The sequence below is a fragment of the Helianthus annuus genome, chromosome 5, assembly GCF_002127325.2.
Source record: "Helianthus annuus cultivar XRQ/B chromosome 5, HanXRQr2.0-SUNRISE, whole genome shotgun sequence".
Classification (NCBI taxonomy): Eukaryota; Viridiplantae; Streptophyta; class Magnoliopsida; order Asterales; family Asteraceae; genus Helianthus; species Helianthus annuus.
The window spans coordinates 22849607-22870361 of NC_035437.2; positions in this window are offsets into that span (position 1 = coordinate 22849607).

The following is a 20755-nucleotide window of genomic DNA, read 5'->3' on the forward strand; positions in this document are numbered from 1 at the left end:
TTCAGTTCGCGGTAGTCTATGCACATCCTGAAAGTGCCATCCTTCTTTTTCACGAATAGTACTGGAACTCCCCAAGGCGAAGAGCTTGGACGAATAAAGCCCTTATCCAAGAGCTCTTGTAGTTGCTTAAACAGTTCTTCCAGTTCAGTTGGAGCTAAACGATACGGTGCGCGGGCTATAGGTGCTGCTCCTGGAGCTAGCTCGACTTGAAACTCGACTTGGCGATGAGGCGGTAGACCAGGTAAGTCTTCAGGAAACACTTGAGGAAAATCACGTACAACTGGAATATCCTCTATTCTTTTATCTTTCGTCGCTGCATCAGTAACTAGTGCCAAGATAGCCGTATGACCCTTTCGTAAGCATTTCTGAGCCTTCAAGAAAGAGATGATGCCAACCACAGCACCACTCTTGTCGCCTTGAACTTCGAGAGGTTCCTTTCCCGCACGAGGAATACGAATGATTTTCTCCTTGCATAGGATCTCCGCCTGCTGCTTGGATAACCAATCCATGCCGATGACGATGTCGAAACTACCCAGAACTATTGGAATAAGATCAATCGAGAAAGCCTGACCCGCTAGAACGATGTTACAACCCTTGACTACATGCGTGGCTTCTACACTCTTACCATTTGCTAGTTCTACGACATGTTTGGTGTTTAGGAGTGTTGGTGTACGTTTTAACAATTTACTCATTTTCAAAGACATATAACTCGTATCCGCTCCCGAATCAAACAAAACAGTAACATAAATATCGTCGAGAAGAAACTTACCCATAACGACGTTGGGATCATTTCTGGCATCACCCTGCCCCAACACAAATGCACGACCCCTTGCTTCATTGCCGTTGTTGTTGTTGTTGCCATTCCCTTGATTGTTGTTATTGTTGTTATTGCAGTTCTGGTTTAACTGGGGACAATCACGCTTGAAATGACCTTCAGCCCCACACTGAAAACATCCCCTGTTGCCCCGCTGATGCTGCTGCTGATGCTGATACTGGTTCTGTGGAGCTGGTGGTGGGTGTTGCTGATTCTGATTTGCAGGTCGCGAACTCCTGCAGTCTTTAGCTTCATGCCCTAACTTGAGACATCTCTGACAACGCTCCTTACGACACCGCCCGCTGTGGTGTCTGTTGCACTTATTACACAGTGGGTGAATTCCCCGATATCCACCCTGCCCCTGACTGCCAGATGATTGTTGACTCGGATTCTGGTAGTCGTTTGTCTTGCGCTGCTGAGACTGAACAGAAACTAATCCCTTGCTGGAATCCCCGTCCCATTTTCTCTTGTTGTCACTGGGAGTAGCAGAAGTAGTGACAGCAGTAGTGGTAGCGTTGATACGTTTTGGCAGCCTGTTCTGATCCACTGCCTGATCTGTAATACGGTGAGCAAGGCGCTGAATAGCCTGGATATTATCAAGATTAGCCGATGTCACATGGCTCTGGATCTCTGGCACTAACCCCTTGAGATACAACTCAATGCGCTTGACTGGAGGGTCCACCATAGTTGGACATAGCACGGCCAGCTCGTTCGACCTTTTAGTGTAAGCTTCAATCTCTGACCCAGTCATTTTCAAATGGTAGAACTCATCTTCCAACTTGTGAATGTCTTCACGAGTGCAGTATTCCCTTTTTATCAGCTCCTTGAAATCATTCCAAGGGGTGGCGTTAGCAGCTGCCAACCCTAGGATCTGTACTTGCGCGTTCCACCAAGTCAACGCGATTCCTTCCAAAGTACCAGTGGCGTACTTAACCCTACGAGCCTCAGGGCATTCACACATTTCAAACACAGATTCTAGCTTCTCAAACCAATGGAAGAGTCCCACTGCCCCCTCGGTGCCACTGAAAGTACTTGGACGACAGTCCATGAAGTTCTTGAAAGTGCAGACGGGCTGCTGAGCGTGTTGACCTATTGTGTACGAATAGGACAAGGTTAAACACAAGAGTTAATGTAGGATCTAAAGATCCTAGTGTGAGTCTAAACTGCAGGGTATACTACCTGCTTGAGCAGCTGCAAGTGCCGCAGCAACTTGTTCATTAACGAAAGCCGTCAACTGGGCTTGTGTCATGTTGATTCGTCCGGCCATTGATCTTCACATCAAAGGCAACATAAGTGAGAAAGGTTCGCGAATAGTGCGATGACAGAAGAGTGTAAGCACATAGGTGTTCTCAAGTAGTAACAAGTAATGAGCAGTGTAATCTAAGCATACTACGAGCAAAGTTCTATGCAATTCTAGCATGTAGGCAATAAACATAAACCTTATTACCTAGGATGTCGAGTCTTGCACGTGGAGCGAAGCGTCGTTGTGGATCGTTGAGAGCACTGTTCTGGTTATAGTCTGGTTTTAATAAAAAACGTTTTCCCATATTAAAACCAAGTTCTCTATAACCAATGGCTCTGATACCAATCTGTCACACCCCCAAAATCCACCTGCGGAGTATCACCGCTTGGGAGCGTGACTGACCAGGATCAAGCCACCAATCATATCGAACACAGCTTTTAATAACAAAAGTAGATAATGTAATTCAACACGACATGATCGATGTTCAAAACCAAACATTGTTTAAGTAGCGGAAGCATGTAAGTAAACCCAACATAAATAATAATGTATGAAAAGTCGTAAGTGTTTAATTAATCATTCATGATCCATGCTCCACAACGACCTGCTCCTCCCTGTGCAAGCTCCATATATCTAACGTCCTGCAAGGCATGTAACAGAGGATCAACAACTAGTTGAGCGAGTTCACAGTTTATAGTTCAGTAATTGTAGTAGTATAGTAAGCCGTGTATTTGTTCGTTATGTCATGTATCGTATTAGTTCGTATCGCGGCCCTCTAGGCATGTATGCGAAGATTAAGTAAAGTTCTCAAGTATTCTAGACTAGGTATATTTGTATCGCGGCCACCCTGGCATGTGTGCGAAGTTTTAGTATATAGTTCGCAGCCTTTCTAGGCATGTGTGCGAAGATCAGTCATAATATCGCGGCCAACCCTGGCGTGTATGCGAAGATCAGTTCAATTAGTATCACTAGTCTAGCAGTATCTTAACCAATCACCTTCCTCACCCGAGGATCATATCACTACGTTCCATTATAGATAAGTACCAGTAAATAATCAAATCCCATTCCCACCCTGGGAACCCCATGCCTTGGCTGTGTGAACTCACCTTGGTTTGCTCGGTATGCTAGTTTATGCACTCACAGGTAATCAGTCAAGTCCTATTGTGTGCACGTATAATAATCAGTTTCGAATTCGCAATATTTCACATGTAATCTATGTCACAAAGTGTGTTTAAGCAATCATCGTCATGTAACTCCTAACAGTTATATTTCACATTCATCCAAATATGCATCATATGATAGAGTGCTTGATCATTTCTAACGTAGTTAATCAATAACACGCTTTACGGATCATCAGGTTAACAACAGTTGCATGTTTTACATATCTGACGAATATAACACAGTTAACACTTAACAGATTCAATCACGTAATGACATACATTCAGCTTCACTTTACACCATACAAAGTCGGGCAGGCCTTGCCCTATCTAAAGCTCGGACAGGCAAGTGTGGGGGGGGGCTTCCCCTGTTTGAAAGTCGGATAAGAGGGTGGTGGGGGCTTTAAAGGTCGGACAAGGGATCAAGTCACAAACTCGGACCCCTTTCAATGCTTAAAAGTCGGACAAGGGGAAATGCCATAAACTCGGACCCCTTGATCATATAAAAGATCGGACCTCACCTCCTCATATGAAACTCGGACCTCTCAAGTGGTTAAAGATCGGACAACATGCATTCATAAAGAACTCGGACAAGGTGCTTGGCCTTATAAAACTTCGGACATATCACCTATGATATAAAGCTCGGGCCTTTATACAATTTATTCAAAATTCACACATATAAATAAACAAAAGTCGGATATCAGTTTCACTTAACAAAGTTCGGACTTAACATTACTTTAACAAAACTCGGACAAGGGTATTGTTACAATAAAGGTCGGATATGCTTTACATCTACATAAAGTCGGACAAAAGGGGAGGCTACAAAACTCGGACATGGCCCTCTTTAAAACTCGGACAAGTGAGCCCATTTAAAACTCGGACATGTGTGCTATGTGGGCAAAAACTCAGACCCTTGTGCCTTGTTTTAAAACTCAGACAATACCACTTAACAAGGTCGGACCACAAGAGTTACAACAAAAGTCGGACTAGATGCATAATAACCAAACGTCGGACAACAAGCACAAATCCATGAAGTTCGGACTAAATGTGCATCTTCTAAGCTCAGACAAACACTCAATCATTCGTTCATTGAGATTAAAGCAGTTACGTTTCTTGGTTTCTAACCCTATTTTTATACATTTTGACGGCAGAATCAATAATCAATCAACTTATGCTTAACAACAACAATCATCACAAGAATAATCTATCGAGCATGCAACCAAGCATCATCATAATCACAATTATCCAGAATCAAATCAAAATCACAGAATATTATATGAGGAACTAGGGTTTTCCATGAACACATAATCAAGAATCAAGAATTGATAAGAATCAAGCAATCAATAAACAATAATCATTTACCTTGTGTTGATTCTAGAGAAATGTGGAATCGAAAGTGATGAATAGCTTGCCAATGATGATGGTGATGATTGCTAGGGGATTAGAGAATACAGTACGTGCTTTGATTTTGTGAAAATGATTAGTGAACAAGGGATTAGGGTTAAGTATAGTTTAATTTTCACTAATTACTCTACACCCCCTGAATTACTATATCTTACACAAGCACACCATCTCACATCAATTTCACAGTTTCACCACCAAGTTCACATATTTGACAAGTCTTTCTAAATTAACACATAACCATGCATAATCACACAATACACTTCATTGTATTAAAACGTTACAGTTCCATAGCCAATTAATTGTGCAAATAATCAACTAAGAAATGCAGAAACGTGCAATAAATGCGAAATAGAAATCTTGGAAATTCGAGTTGTCACAAACGCTTGATTGTAATTCTCCAGTAATCAACTCCTCTGGATGGTATGAAAGAGTTCTTGGCATTACCTCACCTGGAACATCTACTTCGCCTTCCAAATTAGTGACATTCTGGTTTATATTGTGTTCACCGACTAGATTTGTTTGACTTGAAATCTGTATCTGCTCCCCCTCAGAATCTGAATCACCATGATCAAATACTGGCATGTTATCAGATTTTAAATTCTCATTGACTGCCGTCTGATTATCATCATGTTCACCAGCATTGCCTGGACCGGCTTTATCATCATTTGAAGTTTGCCATTGACGTCTAGAATACTCAGCTGGAAATCTCTCTTGTGATGACTCATACTCTCTCAGAATATCCAACTCATCAAAGAACTCCGTTTCTTCCTCTGTTTCTTCCTCCATGTCAAACGAAACCCACAAAGTATCGTAATTAAATCGCCATGAGTCGCCGGGATTCTGTGGCGGCATTGTGTAACCTTGGCATTCAACATTATGAGCTTCAATAATCCGCTTCAAGCTTGGAACAAAGACTCGTTTCAATGGACTTGAGTATCCCACAAAAATTCCTTCGATGCTCTTTGGACCAAACTTTCCAAAAGGCTCTAGAACAGTGCAGGGAGACCCAAACGATTCTAAATACTTCAGGTTCGGCTTGCGGTTGTTGATCAGCTTGAAACATGTTTTGTTGAATTTCTTTACAGTGAGAACCCGGTTGAGTGTATAGCAAGCGGCCGACACTGCTTCTGCCCAAAAATTGACTGGTAGCTTTGAATCAGCAAGCATCATCCTGGCCGTTTTGATTAGCGTCTTGTTCTTTCGTTCAGCTACTCCATTTTGCTGCGGAGTGTAAGGAGCACTAAATTCTTGCAATATACCTCTCTCATCACAGTATTCTTCCATTCGGTTGTTCTTAAACTCAGTACCATTGTCACTCCTGATTCTTCTGATTCGAGTTTGGTACAAGTTTTCAATTTTTCTGAACAACACCATCAAACTTTCAAACGTCTCATCCTTAGACTTCAGAAATGATACCCACGAAAATCTGGAATAGTCATCAGATACTACAAGACAGTAGAGATCTCCGGTTATGCTTTCGACATTCATTGGACCAAAAAGATCCATATGAAGTCTCTCTAAGGGTCTCGAGACTGAGTTGACTTTCTTTTGAGGATGTGATTTCTTCTTCTGCTTTCCTTTGATGCAGCTAATGCACTCCCCTTCCAGATGGAAACTTTTCAAATGAACACCAGTTACTAAGTCATTGTGCACCAGGTGATTCGTTTTTCGCAGGTGAATGTGACCCATCTTTCGATGCCACAATTTTGATTCTTTTTCCGTTGCTTTTGACATGAAGCAATGAGCCTGACCCGTGGTAGTAGTAGTTACGCTCATGTCCAACACGTACAGATCATTGACTCTAGGTGCTCTCGTGATAACCCACTCTTCGGGAACAACAAATCCTGGTTTCAAGATCAAACATTCTTTGTCTGTGAAGTACTTTCTGTCACAGATTTGAGAAATACTCAGAAGATTATTCTCTAGCTCGGCGATGTAATTCACTCTTTCAAATGTGACAATACCATTAGATAGAGTTCCTTCACCAACTATTCGACCTCCTTGATTTCCTGCAAAACCTACATAATTAAACCCTCTAACATCGTACAGCAAGGTTTTCTTCCCTGTCATGTGCCGAGAAGCTCCACTATCCATAATCTAACGCGAAACGGATCTTGGAAGCTCCTGCACATGTCACAAACACTTAGTTAGATTTTGATGCCACCCAAGCCTCTTTCGACTCAGGTAACTGGAAATTTAGAACAGTTCTTTTGGTGAACAATGGTGGAGAATTCTTGTCATTCATTTTTAAACTCTCTTTAGATCCAACCTCAACCTCTTTATATAAGAAAAACTCATTTTTCTGAGGTTAACCAGATGGTTGATCTTTCTTTTGAACATCCTTCTTTTCAGAAATGAGCATTTGTTTTTCAAGTTACTCATAATAATCCAAAGGAACATTCATCTTTACCGGTGTAGTAGAAGATGATTGTTTTTCCAACTCAGAAACCTTTGGTTTTGGAGAACTTGTTTTCTTTTCAACCACTTTTGGCTTCCATGTTTGTTGAGATGATGCAACCTGTGTGTAAAACTTGTCATTTTTAGTTACCACATTTTTTACAGGTTCAGTTTTGATTTTGGTGTTTTCATTTTTCAAAATTTTTTTCTCAACAACCATTGGAGCTTTACCTTTTGCATCAACTTTTCTTTTCTGAATCTCAACACCTTCAGACTTACGCTTTGAGTTGGTGTACTTTCGTGCAATGCATCCAACTTGATTGCATTTGAAGCATGTACGAGTATCAACTACTCGACTTGTGCCTTCAGTCTGAGGCTGTGAGGCCTTCTTCTCAAAGAATTCTTCATTTGATTTTGAAAAAATTTTAGACTCTTCGTCAGAAAGTGAACTTGAACTCGAACTTCTCACAAAAACCTTTTTCTCAGCAAGATTTATCTGTTTTGATTGTTGTTAGAAAAACCACCCGACCATCTGTTTTGATTGTTGTTAGAAAAACCCGATGATACAACTGGTTTTTTATAGTAAGATTTATCTTTTTCAAAGTTCAATTGTCTCTTAGAATGCTTCAAACCTTCAATTTCAGACACATAGATTTCAACCAACTTGAACACATTTCTCAATTTACCAACATTCACATTCTCCAAAGGAAAATCTCGATCCGAATACAACTTATCAGATCCCGCCATCTTGTACATCACAAGATTAGGTTCCTCACTTAAGTTGTTTGGGATTTAGATTTTTGAATGTATTTGTCTAAGAAACATTCATCATCCTCAGTAGTGTCACTTTCTGACTTTAAAACATTTTCAACCATGCTTTTCACAACTTCAGATTGGACACTATCTTCATCGGAAGATGAAGTGAATGTAACATCAATTATGTCTGGAAGCTTAACTTCACTTTCTTCTTCATCATTAACCAACCCTGATTTTTCTTTGAAAAATTGTTTAATATTGGTGGTGGAACCTGATGATACCCCACCCCGGTTCCATCAGAGTATACATCTTCGCCTGCTTTGTTCTTCCCAATTGGTTTAGGGACGATATGTTGATGAACAAAACTTGCGGAGTTGTAACTGTTCAATTTCAACTGGATGCGTTCATTTTCAATTTTAGCTTCTTGAAACAGAAGCTTCAATTTAGCAATCTCATCCAGTTGTTGGTTGATTAATTCTTCTTTTACTCTAAGAACTCCCGACAGTTGCATATTTTCTATGCTTGTCTTACCATTTCTCTCATCAGAATCTTTAACCGTTCATTTTAGCTTCTCAAAATTTTCTGAGAGTTGACGATTTTCATGAATTAGTTTTATCTTTTTCAATTTTCTCAGTTAATTCTTTTAATCGTTCATTTGAAGCTTTTAACATTTTGTCACGGTTTAAGATCTGATCTTCAACGTCTCTGACTCTTTTTGTCAGCTCTACCGTCTTTTCACCGTTGAGGTAAGCAAGTGTACTACAAACCTTGTAGTTTTTCATGCAATTTTTGCAGTCACTCCCAGTTTTAGTTTTCTTACCTGAGTCATTGATTGCATCATTCTGACTGACCTTGGTTTTAGACTCAGTTCCAAAACCAGAAACTACCTCTAGCTCTTTTGCAACAAGAACTTTGTCAGCCATCTTCTTCAAGTTTTCAGCCGTAAACTCTTGTGACGTATCAATAATCCCGTCATCAACTTTCTTTAACTGCGGCTCTTTCATTTAAGAAAATCAAGAGCGAAAACACTTGACAACTTCCTAGAAGCAGCTTTTCTTGCCACCAGACCTTTCTCAATCAATTAGGAATCTGATGTCGTTACTAAACACATTCCTTAAATTGTAGCCATTTTTTGAGTGTTTATTTTTTGGTGTCTAATCCGCATATATATCACTATTGCTCTTGATTTTTTTAACTGTATATCTCTTAAATGTCAACATATACACGTGTGATTTAGTTTACGAAGATTTTTCAATGCCGAGAACCTCGATCAGAGAGTAAAAAAGGCGTAAGGTTCACAATGGTGTAAAACTAAAATGGGATATACCGGGCTAGGATTCGAGTTATCAGAACAAGGGCCAAACCAACAACCCAAGAATGGAATCGTCAAGCGAAAACGCTTGACAACCTTCTGGAAGAAACTTTTCTTTCCAACAGTCCTTTCTCCATCAATTAGGAATCTGATACCGTCACTAAACACATTCCTTAAATTGTAGCCATTTTTTGAGTGTTTATTTTTTGGTGTCTAATCCGCATATATATCACCATTGCTCGTGATTTTCTTGATTGTATATCTCTTAAATGTCAACATATACACGTGTGATTTAGTTTATGAAGATTTTTCAATGCCGAGAACCTCGATCAGAGAGTAAAAAAGGCGTAAGGTTCACAATGGTGTAAAACTAAAATGGGATATGTCAGGCTAGGATTCAAGTTACAGGAACAAGGACCAAACCAACCACCCAAGTTAAAACACTTTACAACCTCCTGGAAGCGCCTTTTCTTGCCACCAGACCTTTCTCCATCAATTAGGAATCTGATGCCGTCACTAAACACATTCCTTAAATTGTAGCCATTTTTTGAGTGTTTATTTTTTGGTGTCTAATTCGCATATATATCACCATTGCTCTTGATTTTCTTGACTGTATATCTCTTAAATGTCAACATATACACGTGTGATTTAGTTTACGAAGATGTTTCAATGCTGAGAACCTCGATCAGAGAGTAAAAAAGGCGTAAGGTTCACAATGGTGTAAAAACTAAAATGGGATATACCGAGGTAGGATTCGATTTAGGAATAAGGGCCAAACCAACCACCCTAGAATGGAATTGTCGAGCGAAAACACTTGACAACCTCCTGGAAGCAGCTTTTCTTGCCACCAAACCTTTCTCCATCAATTAGGAATCTGATGTCGACACTAAAGACATTCTTTAAATTGTAGCCATTTTTTGAGTGTTTATTTTTTGGTGTCTAATCCGCATATATATCACCATTTCCATTGATTTTCTTAACTGTATATCTCTTAAATGTCAACATAAACACGTGTGATTTACTTTACGAAGATTTTTCAATGCCGAGAAACTCAATCAGAGAGTAAAAAAGGAGAAAGGTTCACAATTGTGTACAACTAAAATGGGATATACCGGGCTAGGATTCGAGTTACAGGAACAAGGGCCAAACCAACCACCTAAGAATGGATCGTCGAGCTAAAACACTTGACAACCTCCTTGAAGCGGCTTTTCTTACCACCAGACCTTTCTCCATCAATTAGGAATCTGATCCCGTCACTAAACACATTCCTTAAATTGTAGCCATTTTTTGAGAGTTTATTTTTGGTGTCTAATCTGCAGATATATCTCCATTGCTCTTGATTTTCTTGAATGTATATCTCTTAAATGTCAACATATACACGTGTGATTTAGTTTACGAAGATTTATCAATACCGAGAACCTCGATCAGAGAGTAAAAAAGGCGTAAGGTTCACATGGTGTAAAACTTAAATGGGATATACCGGGCTAGGATTCGAGTTACAGGAACAAGGGCCAAACCAACCACCCAAGAATGGAATCGTCGAGTGAAAACACTTGACAACCTCCTGGAAGCGGCTTTTCTTGCCACCAGACCTTTCTCCATCAGTTAGGAAACTGATGCCATCACTAAACACATTCCTTAAATTGTAGCCAGTTTTTTAGTGTTTATTTTTTGGTTTCTAATCGGCATATATATCACCATTGCTCATGATTTTCTTGACTGTATATCTTTAAAATGTCAACATATACACGTGTGATTTAGTTTACGAAGATTTTTCAATGCCGAGAACCTCGATCACAGAGTAAAAAAGGCGTAAGGTTCACAATGGTGTAAAACTAAATTGGGATATACCAGGCTTGGATTCGACTTACAGGAACAAGGGCCAAACCAAGCACCCAAGAATGGAATCGTCGAGCGAAAACACTTGACAACCTCCTAGAAGCAACTTTTCTTGCCACCAGACCTTTCTCCGTTAACAAGGAATCTGATGCCGTCACTAAACACATTCCTTAAATTGTAGCAAGTTTTAAGTGTTTATTTTTTGGTGTTTAATCTGCAAATATATCACCGTTGCTCTTGATTTTCTTGACTGTATATCTCTTAAATGTCAACATATACACGTGTGATTTAGTTTACGAAGATTTTTCAATGCCGAGAACCTCGATCAGAGAGTAAAAAAGGCGTAAGGTTCACAATGGTGTAAAACTAAAATGGGATATACCGAGCTAGGATTCGAGTTACAGGAACAAGGGCCAAACCAACCCCCCAAGAATGGAATATTCGAGCGATAACACTTGACAACCTCCTGGAAGCTGCTTTTCTTGCCACCAGACCTTTCTCCGTCAATTAGGAATCTGATGCCGTCACTAAACACATTTCTTAAATTGTATCCTTTTTTTGAGTGTTTATTTTTGTGTCTAATCCGCATATATATCAGCATTGCTCTTGATTTTCTTGACTGTATATCTCTTAAATGTCAACATATACACGTGTGATTTAGTTTATGAAGATTTTTCAATGCCGAGAACCTCGACCAGAGAGTAAAAAAGGCGTAATGTTCACAATGGTGTAAAACTAAAATGGGATATACCAGGCTAGGATTCGAGTTACACGAACAAGGGCCAAACCAACCACCCAAGAATGGAATCGTCGAACGAAAACACTTGACAACCTCCTGGAATCAATTAGGAATCTGATGCCGTCACTAAATACATTCCTTAAATTTTAGCCAGTTTTGAGTGTTTAATTTTTGGTGTCTAATCCGCATATATATCACCATTGCACTTAATTTTCTTGACTGTATATCTCTTAAAAGTCAACATATACACGTGTGATTTAGTTTACGAAGATTTTTCAATGCCGAGAACCTCCATCAGAGAGTAAAAAAGGCGTAAGTTTCACAATGTTGTAAAACTAAAATAGGATATACCGGGCTAGGATTGGAGTTACAAGAACAAGGGCGAAACCAACCACCCAAGAATGGAATCGTCGAGCGAAAACACCTGACAACCTCCTGGAAGCGGCCTTTCTTGCCACCAGACCTTTCTCCATCAATTAGGAATCTCATGCCGTCACTATACACATTCCTTAAATTGTAGCCATTTTTGAGTGTTTATTTTTTAGTGTCTAATCTGCGTATATATCACCATTGCTCTTGATTTTCTTGACTGTATATCTTTTAAATGTCAACATATACACGTGTGATTTAGTTTACGAAGATTTTTCAATGCCGAGAACCTCGATCACAGAGTAAAAAAGGCGTAAGGTTCAAAATGGTGTAAAACTAAATTGGGATATACCAGGCTCAGATTCGACTTACAGGAACAAGGGCCAAACCAAGCACCCAAGAATGGAATCGTCGAGCGAAAACACTTGACAACCTCTTAGAAGCAGGTTTTCTTGCCACCAGACCTTTCTCCGTTAATTAGGAATCTGATGCCGTCACTAAACACATTCCTTAAATTGTAGCAAGTTTTTAGTGTTTATTTTTTGGTGTCTAATCTGCAAATATATCACCGTTGCTCTTGATTTTCTTGACTGTATATATATCTTATGTGTCAACATATACACGTGTGATTTAGTTTACGAAAATATTTCAATGCCGAGAACCTCGATCAGAGAGTAAAAAAGGCGTAAGGTTCACAATGGTGTAAAACTAAAATGGGATATACCGAGTTAGGATTCGAGTTACAGGAACAAGGGCCAAACCAACCCCCCAAGAATGGAATATTCGAGCGATAACACTTGACAACCTCCTGGAAGCAGCTTTTCTAGCCACCAGACCTTTCTCCGTCAATTAGGAATCTGATGCCGTCACTAAACACATTTCTAAAAATTGTAGCCTTCTTTGAGTGTTTATTTTTTGTGTCTAATCCGCATATATATCAGCATTGCTCTTGATTTTCTTGACTGTATATCTCCTAAATGTCAACATATACACGTGTGATTTAGTTTATGAAGATTTTTCAATGTCGAGAACCTCGATCAGAGAGTAAAAAAAGCGTAAGGTTCACAATGGTGTAAAATCTAAAATGGGATATATCGCGCTAGGATTCGAGTTACAGGAACAAGGGCCAAACCAACCCCCCAAGAATGGAATATTCGAGCGATAACACTTGACAACCTCCTAGAAGCAGCTTTTCTTGCCACCAGACCTTTCTCCGTCAATTAGAATCTGATGCCAAATTGTAGCCTTTTTTTGAGTGTTTATTTTTTGTGTCTAATCCGCATATATATCAGCATTGCTCTTGATTTTCTTGACTGTATATCTCTTAAATGTCAACATATACACGTGTGATTTAGTTTATGAAGATTTTTCAATGCCGAGAACCTCGACCAGAGAGTAAAAAAGGCGTAATGTTCACAATGGTGTAAAACTATAATGGGATATACCAGGCTAGGATTCGAGTTACACGAACAAGGGCCAAACCAACCACCCAAGAATGGAATCGTCGAACGAAAACACTTGACAACCTCCTGGAATCAATTAGGAATCTGATGCCGTCACTTAATACATTCCTTAAATTTTAGCCAGTTTTGAGTGTTTAATTTTTGGTGTCTAATCCGCATATATATCACCATTGCACTTAATTTTCTTGACTGTATATATCTCTTAAATGTCAACATATACACGTGAGATTTAGTTTACGAAGATTTTTCATTGCCGAGAACCTCGATTAGAGAGTAAAAACGGCGTAATTTTCCCGGTGGTGCAAAACTAAAATGGAATATACCGGGCTACGAACAAGGACCAAACCAACCACACAACAATGGAATCATCGAGCGAAAACACTTGACAGCCTCCAGGAAGCAGCTTTTCTTGCCACTAGACTTTTCTCCATCAATTTGGATTCTGATGCCGTCACTAAACACATTCCTTAAATTGTAGCCAGTTTTTGAGTGTTTATTTTTTGATGTCTAATCCGCATATATATATCACCATTGCTCTTGATTTTCTTGACTGTATATCTCTTAAATGTCAACATATACACGTGTGATTATGTTTACGAAGATTTTTCAATGCCGAGAACCTCGATCAAAGAGTAAAAAAGACGTAAGGTTCACAATGGTGTAAATCTAAAATAGGATACACCGAGCTAGGATTCGAGTTACAGGAACAAAGGCCAAACTAACCACCCAAGAATGGAATCGTCAAGCGAAAACACTTGACAAACTCCTAGAAGCAGCTTTTCTTACCACCAGACCTTTCTCCATCAATTAGGAATCTGATGTCGTCACTAAACACATTCCTTAAATTGTAGCCATTTTTTGAGTGTTTATTTTTTGGTGTCTAATCCGCATATATATCACCATTGCTCTTGATTTTCTTGACTGTATATCTCTTAAAAGTCAACATATACACGTGTGATTTAGTTTACGAAGATTTTTCAATGCCGAGAACCTCCATCGGAGAGTAAAAAAGGCGTAAGTTTCACAATGTTGTAAAACTAAAATAGGATATACCGGGCTAGGATTGGAGTTACAAGAACAAGGGCGAAACCAACCACCCAAGAATGGAATCGTCGAGCGAAAACACCTGACAACCTCCTGGAAGCGGCCTTTCTTGCCACCAGACCTTTCTCCATCAATTAGGAATCTGATGCCGTCACTATACACATTCCTTAAATTGTAGCCATTTATGAGTGTTTATTTTTTAGTGTCTAATCTGCATATATATCACCATTGCTCTTGATTTTCTTGACTGTATATCTTTTAAATGTCAACATATACAAGTGTGATTTAGTTTACGAAGATTTTTCAATGCCGAGAACCTCGATCACAGAGTAAAAAAGGCGTAAGGTTCACAATGGTGTAAAACTAAATTGGGATATACCAGGCTCAGATTCGACTTACAGGAACAAGGGCCAAACCAAGCACCCAAGAATGGAATCGTCGAGCGAAAACACTTGACAACCTCCTAGAAGCAGCTTTTCTTGCCACCAGACCTTTCTCCGTTAATTAGGAATCTGATGCCGTCACTAAACACATTCCTTAAATTGTAGCAAGTTTTTAGTGTTTATTTTTTGGTGTCTAATCTGCAAATATATCACCGTTGCTCTTGATTTTCTTGACTGTATATATATCTTATGTGTCAACATATACACGTGTGATTTAGTTTACGAAGATTTTTCAATGCCGAGAACCTCGATCAGAGAGTAAAAAAGGCGTAAGGTTCACAATGGTGTAAAACTAAAATGGGATATACCGGGCTAGCATTCGAGTTACAGGAACAAGGGCCAAACCAGCCACCCAAGAATGGAATCGTCTTGCGAAAACCCTTGGCAACCTCTTGGAAGCAGCTTTTGTTGCAACCAGACCTTTCTCCATCAGTTAGGAATCTGATGCCGTCACTAAACACATTCCTTAAATTGTAGCCGTTTTTTGAGTGTTTATTTTTTGTGTCTAATCCGCATATATATCAGCATTGCTCTTGATTTTCTTGACTGTATATCTCTTAAATGTCAACATATACACGTGTGATTTAGTTTATGAAGAATTTTCAATGTCGAGAACCTCGATCAGAGAGTAAAAAAGGCGTAAGGTTCACAATGGTGTAAAATCTAAAATGGGATATATCGCGCTAGGATTCGAGTTACAGGAACAAGGGCCAAACCAACCCCCCAAGAATGGAATTTTCGAGCGATAACACTTGACAACCTCCTGGAAGCAGCTTTTCTTGCCACCAGACCTTTCTCCGTCAATTAGGAATCTGATGCCGTCACTAAACAGATTTCTTAAATTGTAGCCTTTTTTTGAGTGTTTATTTTTTGTGTCTAATCCGCATATATATCAGCATTGCTCTTGATTTTCTTGACTGTATATCTCTTAAATGTCAACATATACACGTGTGATTTAGTTTATGAAGATTTTTCAATGCCGAGAACCTCGACCAGAGAGTAAAAAAGGCGTAATGTTCACAATGGTGTAAAACTAAAATGGGATATACCGGGCTAGGATTCAAGTTACAAGAACAAGGGCGAAACCAACCACCCAAGAATGGAATCGTCGAGCGAAAACACCTGACAACCTCCTGGAAGCGGCCTTTCTTGCCACCAGACCTTTCTCCATCAATTAGGAATCTGATGCCGTCACTATACACATTCCTTAAATTGTAGCCATTTTTTGAGTGTTTATTTTTTAGTGTCTAATCTGCATATATATCACCATTGCTCTTGATTTTCTTGACTGTATATCTCTTAAATGTCAACATATACAAGTGTGATTTAGTTTATGAAGATTTTTCAATGCCGAGAACCTCGATCAGAGAGTAAAAGGCGTAAGGTTCACAATGGTGTAAAACTAAAATGGGAAATACCGGGCAAGGATTCGAGTTACAGGAACAAGGGCCAAACCAACCACCCAAGAATGGAATCGTCGAGCGAAAACGCTAGACTACCTCCTGGAAGCAGCTTTTCTTGCCACCCGACCTTTCTCCATCAATTAGGAATCTGATGCCGTCACTAAACACATACCTTAAATTGTAGCCATTTTTACAATGTTTATTTTTTGGTGTCTAATCCGCATATATATCACCATTGCTCTTGATTTTCTTGACTGTATATCTCTTAAATATCAACATATCACGTGTGATTTAGTTTACGAGGATTTTTTCAATGTCGAGAACCTCGATCAGAGAGTAAAAAAGGCGTAAGGTTCACAATGGTGTAAAATCTAAAATGGGATATATCGCGCTAGGATTCGAGTTACAGGAACAAGGGCCAAACTAACCACCCAAGAATGAAATCGTCGAGTGAAAACACATGACAACCTCCTGGAAGTAGCTTTTCTTGCCACCAGACCTTTCTTCATCAATTAGGAATCTGATGCCGTCACTATACACATTCCTTAAATTGTAGCCATTTTTTGAGTGTTTATTTTTTGGTGTCTAATCCGCATATATATCACCATTGCTCTTGATTTTCTTGACTGTATATCTCTGAAATGTCAACATATACACATGTGATTTAGTTTTTGAAGATTTTTCAACGCCAAGCCAAACCAACCTCCCAAGAATGGAATCGACGAGTGAAAACACTAGACAACCTCCTAGAAGTAGCTTTTCTTGCCACCAGATCTTTCTCCATCATTTATGAATCTGATGACGTCACAAAACATATTCCTTAAATTGTAGCCATTTTTTGAATGTTTATTTTTTGGTGTCTAATCCGCATATATATCACTATTGCTCTTGATTTTCTTGACTGTATATCTCTTAAATGTCAACATTTACACGTGTGATTAAGTTTACGAAGATTTTTCAATGCCGAGAACCTCGATCAAAGAGTAAAATAGGCGTTTGGTTCACAATAGTGTAAAACTAAAATGGGATATACGGGGCTTGGATTCGAGTTACAGGAACAAGGGCCAAACCAACCACCTAAGAATGGAATCGCCGTGCGAAAACAATTGGCAACCTCTAGGAAGCAGCTTTTGTTGCAACCAGACCTTTCTCCATCAATTAGGAATCTGATGCCGTCACTTAACACATTCCTTAAATTGTAGCCATTTTTTAAGTGTATATTTTTTGTTGTCTAATCCGCATATATATCACCATTGCTCTTGATTTTCTTGACTGTGTATCTCTTAAATGTCAACATACACACGTGTGATTTAGTTTACGAAGATTTTTCAATGCCGAGAACCTCGATCAAAGAGTAAAAAAGGCGTAAGGTTCACAATGGTGTAAATCTAAAATGGGATATACCGAGCTAGGATTCAAGTTACAGGAACAAAGGCCAAACCAACCACCCAAGAATAGAATCGTCAAGCGAAAACGCTTGACAACCTCCTGGAAGCAGCTTTTCTTACCACAAGACCTTTCTCCATCAGTTAGGAATCTGATGTCGTTACTAAACACATTCCTTAAATTGTAGCCATTTTTGAGTGTTTATTTTTTGGTGTCTAATCCGCATATATCTCACCATTGCTCTTGATTTTCTTGACTGTATATCTCTGAAATGTCAACATATACACATGTGATTTAGTTTTTGAAGATTTTTCAACGCCAAGAACCTCGATCAGAGAGTAAAAAAGGCGTAAGCTTCACAATGGTGTAAAACTAAAATGGGGTATACCGGGCTAGGATTCGAGTTACAGGGACAAGCGCCAAACCAACCTCCCAAGAATGGAATCGACGAGTGAAAACACTAGACAACCTCCTAGAAGTAGCTTTTCTTGCCACCAGATCTTTCTCCATCATTTATGAATCTGATGACGTCACAAAACATATTCCTTAAATTGTAGCCATTTTTTGAATGTTTATTTTTTGGTGTCTAATCCGCATATATATCACTATTGCTCTTGATTTTCTTGACTGTATATCTCTTAAATGTCAACATTTACACGTGTGATTAAGTTTACGAAGATTTTTCAATGCCGAGAACCTCGATCAAAGAGTAAAATAGGCGTCTGGTTCACAATAGTGTAAAACTAAAATGGGATATACGGGGCTTGGATTCGAGTTACAGGAACAAGGGCCAAACCAACCACCTAAGAATGGAATCGCCGTGCGAAAACAATTGGCAACCTCTTGGAAGCAGCTTTTGTTGCAACCAGACCTTTCTCCATCAATTAGGAATCTGATGCCGTCACTTAACACATTCCTTAAATTGTAGCCATTTTTAAGTGTATATTTTTTGTTGTCTAATCCGCATATATATCACCATTGCTCTTGATTTTCTTGACTGTGTATCTCTTAAATGTCAACATACACACGTGTGATTTAGTTTACGAAGATTTTTCAATGCCGAGAACCTCGATCAGAGAGTAAAAAAGGCGTAAGTTTCATAATGGTGTAAAACTAAAATGGGATATACCGGGCTAGGATTCGAGTTACAAGAACAAGGGCGAAACCAACCACCTAAGAATGGAATCGTCGAGCGAAAACACCTAACAACCTTCTGGAAGCGGCTTTTCTTGCCACCAGACCTTTCTCCATCAATTAAGAATCTGATGCCGTCACTATATACATTCCTTAAATTGTAGCCATTTTTTGAGTGTTTATTTTTTTGTGTCTAATCTGCATATATATCACCATTGCTCTTGGTTTTCTTGACTGTATATCTCTTAAATGTCAACATATACAAGTGTGATTTAGTTTTCGAAGATTTTTCAATGCCGAGAGCCTCGATCAGAGAGTAAAAGGCGTAAGGTTCACAATGATGTAAAACTAAAATGGGAAATACCGGGCAAGGATTCGAGTTACAGGAACAAGGGCCAAACCAACCACCCAAGAATGGAATCGTCGAGCGGAAACACTAGACTACCTCCTGGAAGCAGCTTTTCTTGCCACCCGACCTTTCTCCATCATTTAGGAATCTGATGCCGTCACTAAACACATACCTTAAATTGTAGCCATTTTTCGAATGTTTATTTTTTGGTGTCTAATCCGCATATATATTGTGACAACTCGTATTTCGAACCTGTTTTGTGTAACATTACGTGATTGTGTGAACATTAGTGAATAACATGATATATGTGTTTTATGTGAAATCGTGATATATGTTATATGTTACATAACCCGAATACACGACCCATTTGCCTACACAACTCATTCGGTCCATGATTGATGGACTCGAGACCGTTAGGGCGGCCCGATGAGGGGACGGCCCACTCTCTTAAACCGTGTAAACACTCACTAGTGGAGGAAGTTCTCTCATTTGTTACAATTATCTCACAAACACACACAAACCCTAAAGAACTCTCTCTCCCTCTCGGCTACTTGGAACCCGGCGACACACCCACACCCTACAACCGAGGATCATTCTTGTCTCTTCTTTAATTCGGTTAGTGATTGTTATGTTTATTGATGGTTTGAATATTGTTGAGGAATTGGTTGTTATATGAAAGTTCTTGTGAGTATTGTTGCATGATAATATGTTTGATTATGATGTTAACTGTTAATGTTCATGAATCGGCCATGTTTGTATCTAATCGGATATGATGTTTGTTAACCGGTTGTGATGTTATGATTTGGGAACATGATTTAGGTTGCTTGATAGTTTATGAAATCGATTGTCACATGATCCGATCCACTGTTCTTGATGATGATAATATGAACATACATGATTCTGTTTAGAAACTGCTGTTTGATCCGTTTTGATGATAAACAAAACTGTTAATTGATCATGATTGAATTTCCAAATTTGTGCATAATCAGTTACGGAAATTATGAGCTGTAAATCAGGAAATCAGTTACACATCCGGTTACGACAGGAGGTTGCGAGTCGGGATCTCCCATTGCGACTCGAAACCACACACGGTTGCGAGTCGAAACCAACACACACACCGACACGAACAGCATGAACCGAAACCACGGTTGCGAGTCCTGTTGCGACTCGTAACCGGACCATGACAAGCCGAGACCCCAGTTGCGAGTCCCGTTGCGACTCGTAACCGCCTTTGGTTGCGACTCGAGATCGCTGGTTGCGACTCGGGACCTTTCCTTGTTGCGACTCGAGACCATGTAATCGTACATGCTGTTGTTGGGCCTGCACAAATACGAGCCCAACAGATTGGGCTGAACACTTGGACACTGTCTGTTTACGTGATGCTTGTTTACGTGATTGGTTACGTGGAATACCATGTTGAATACTTGCACAGCCTGTTATTATACGTGTGGAACTTACGTGCAATACTTGAATGCGAATCTGATTGGTATGATAACTTTGGTAGGA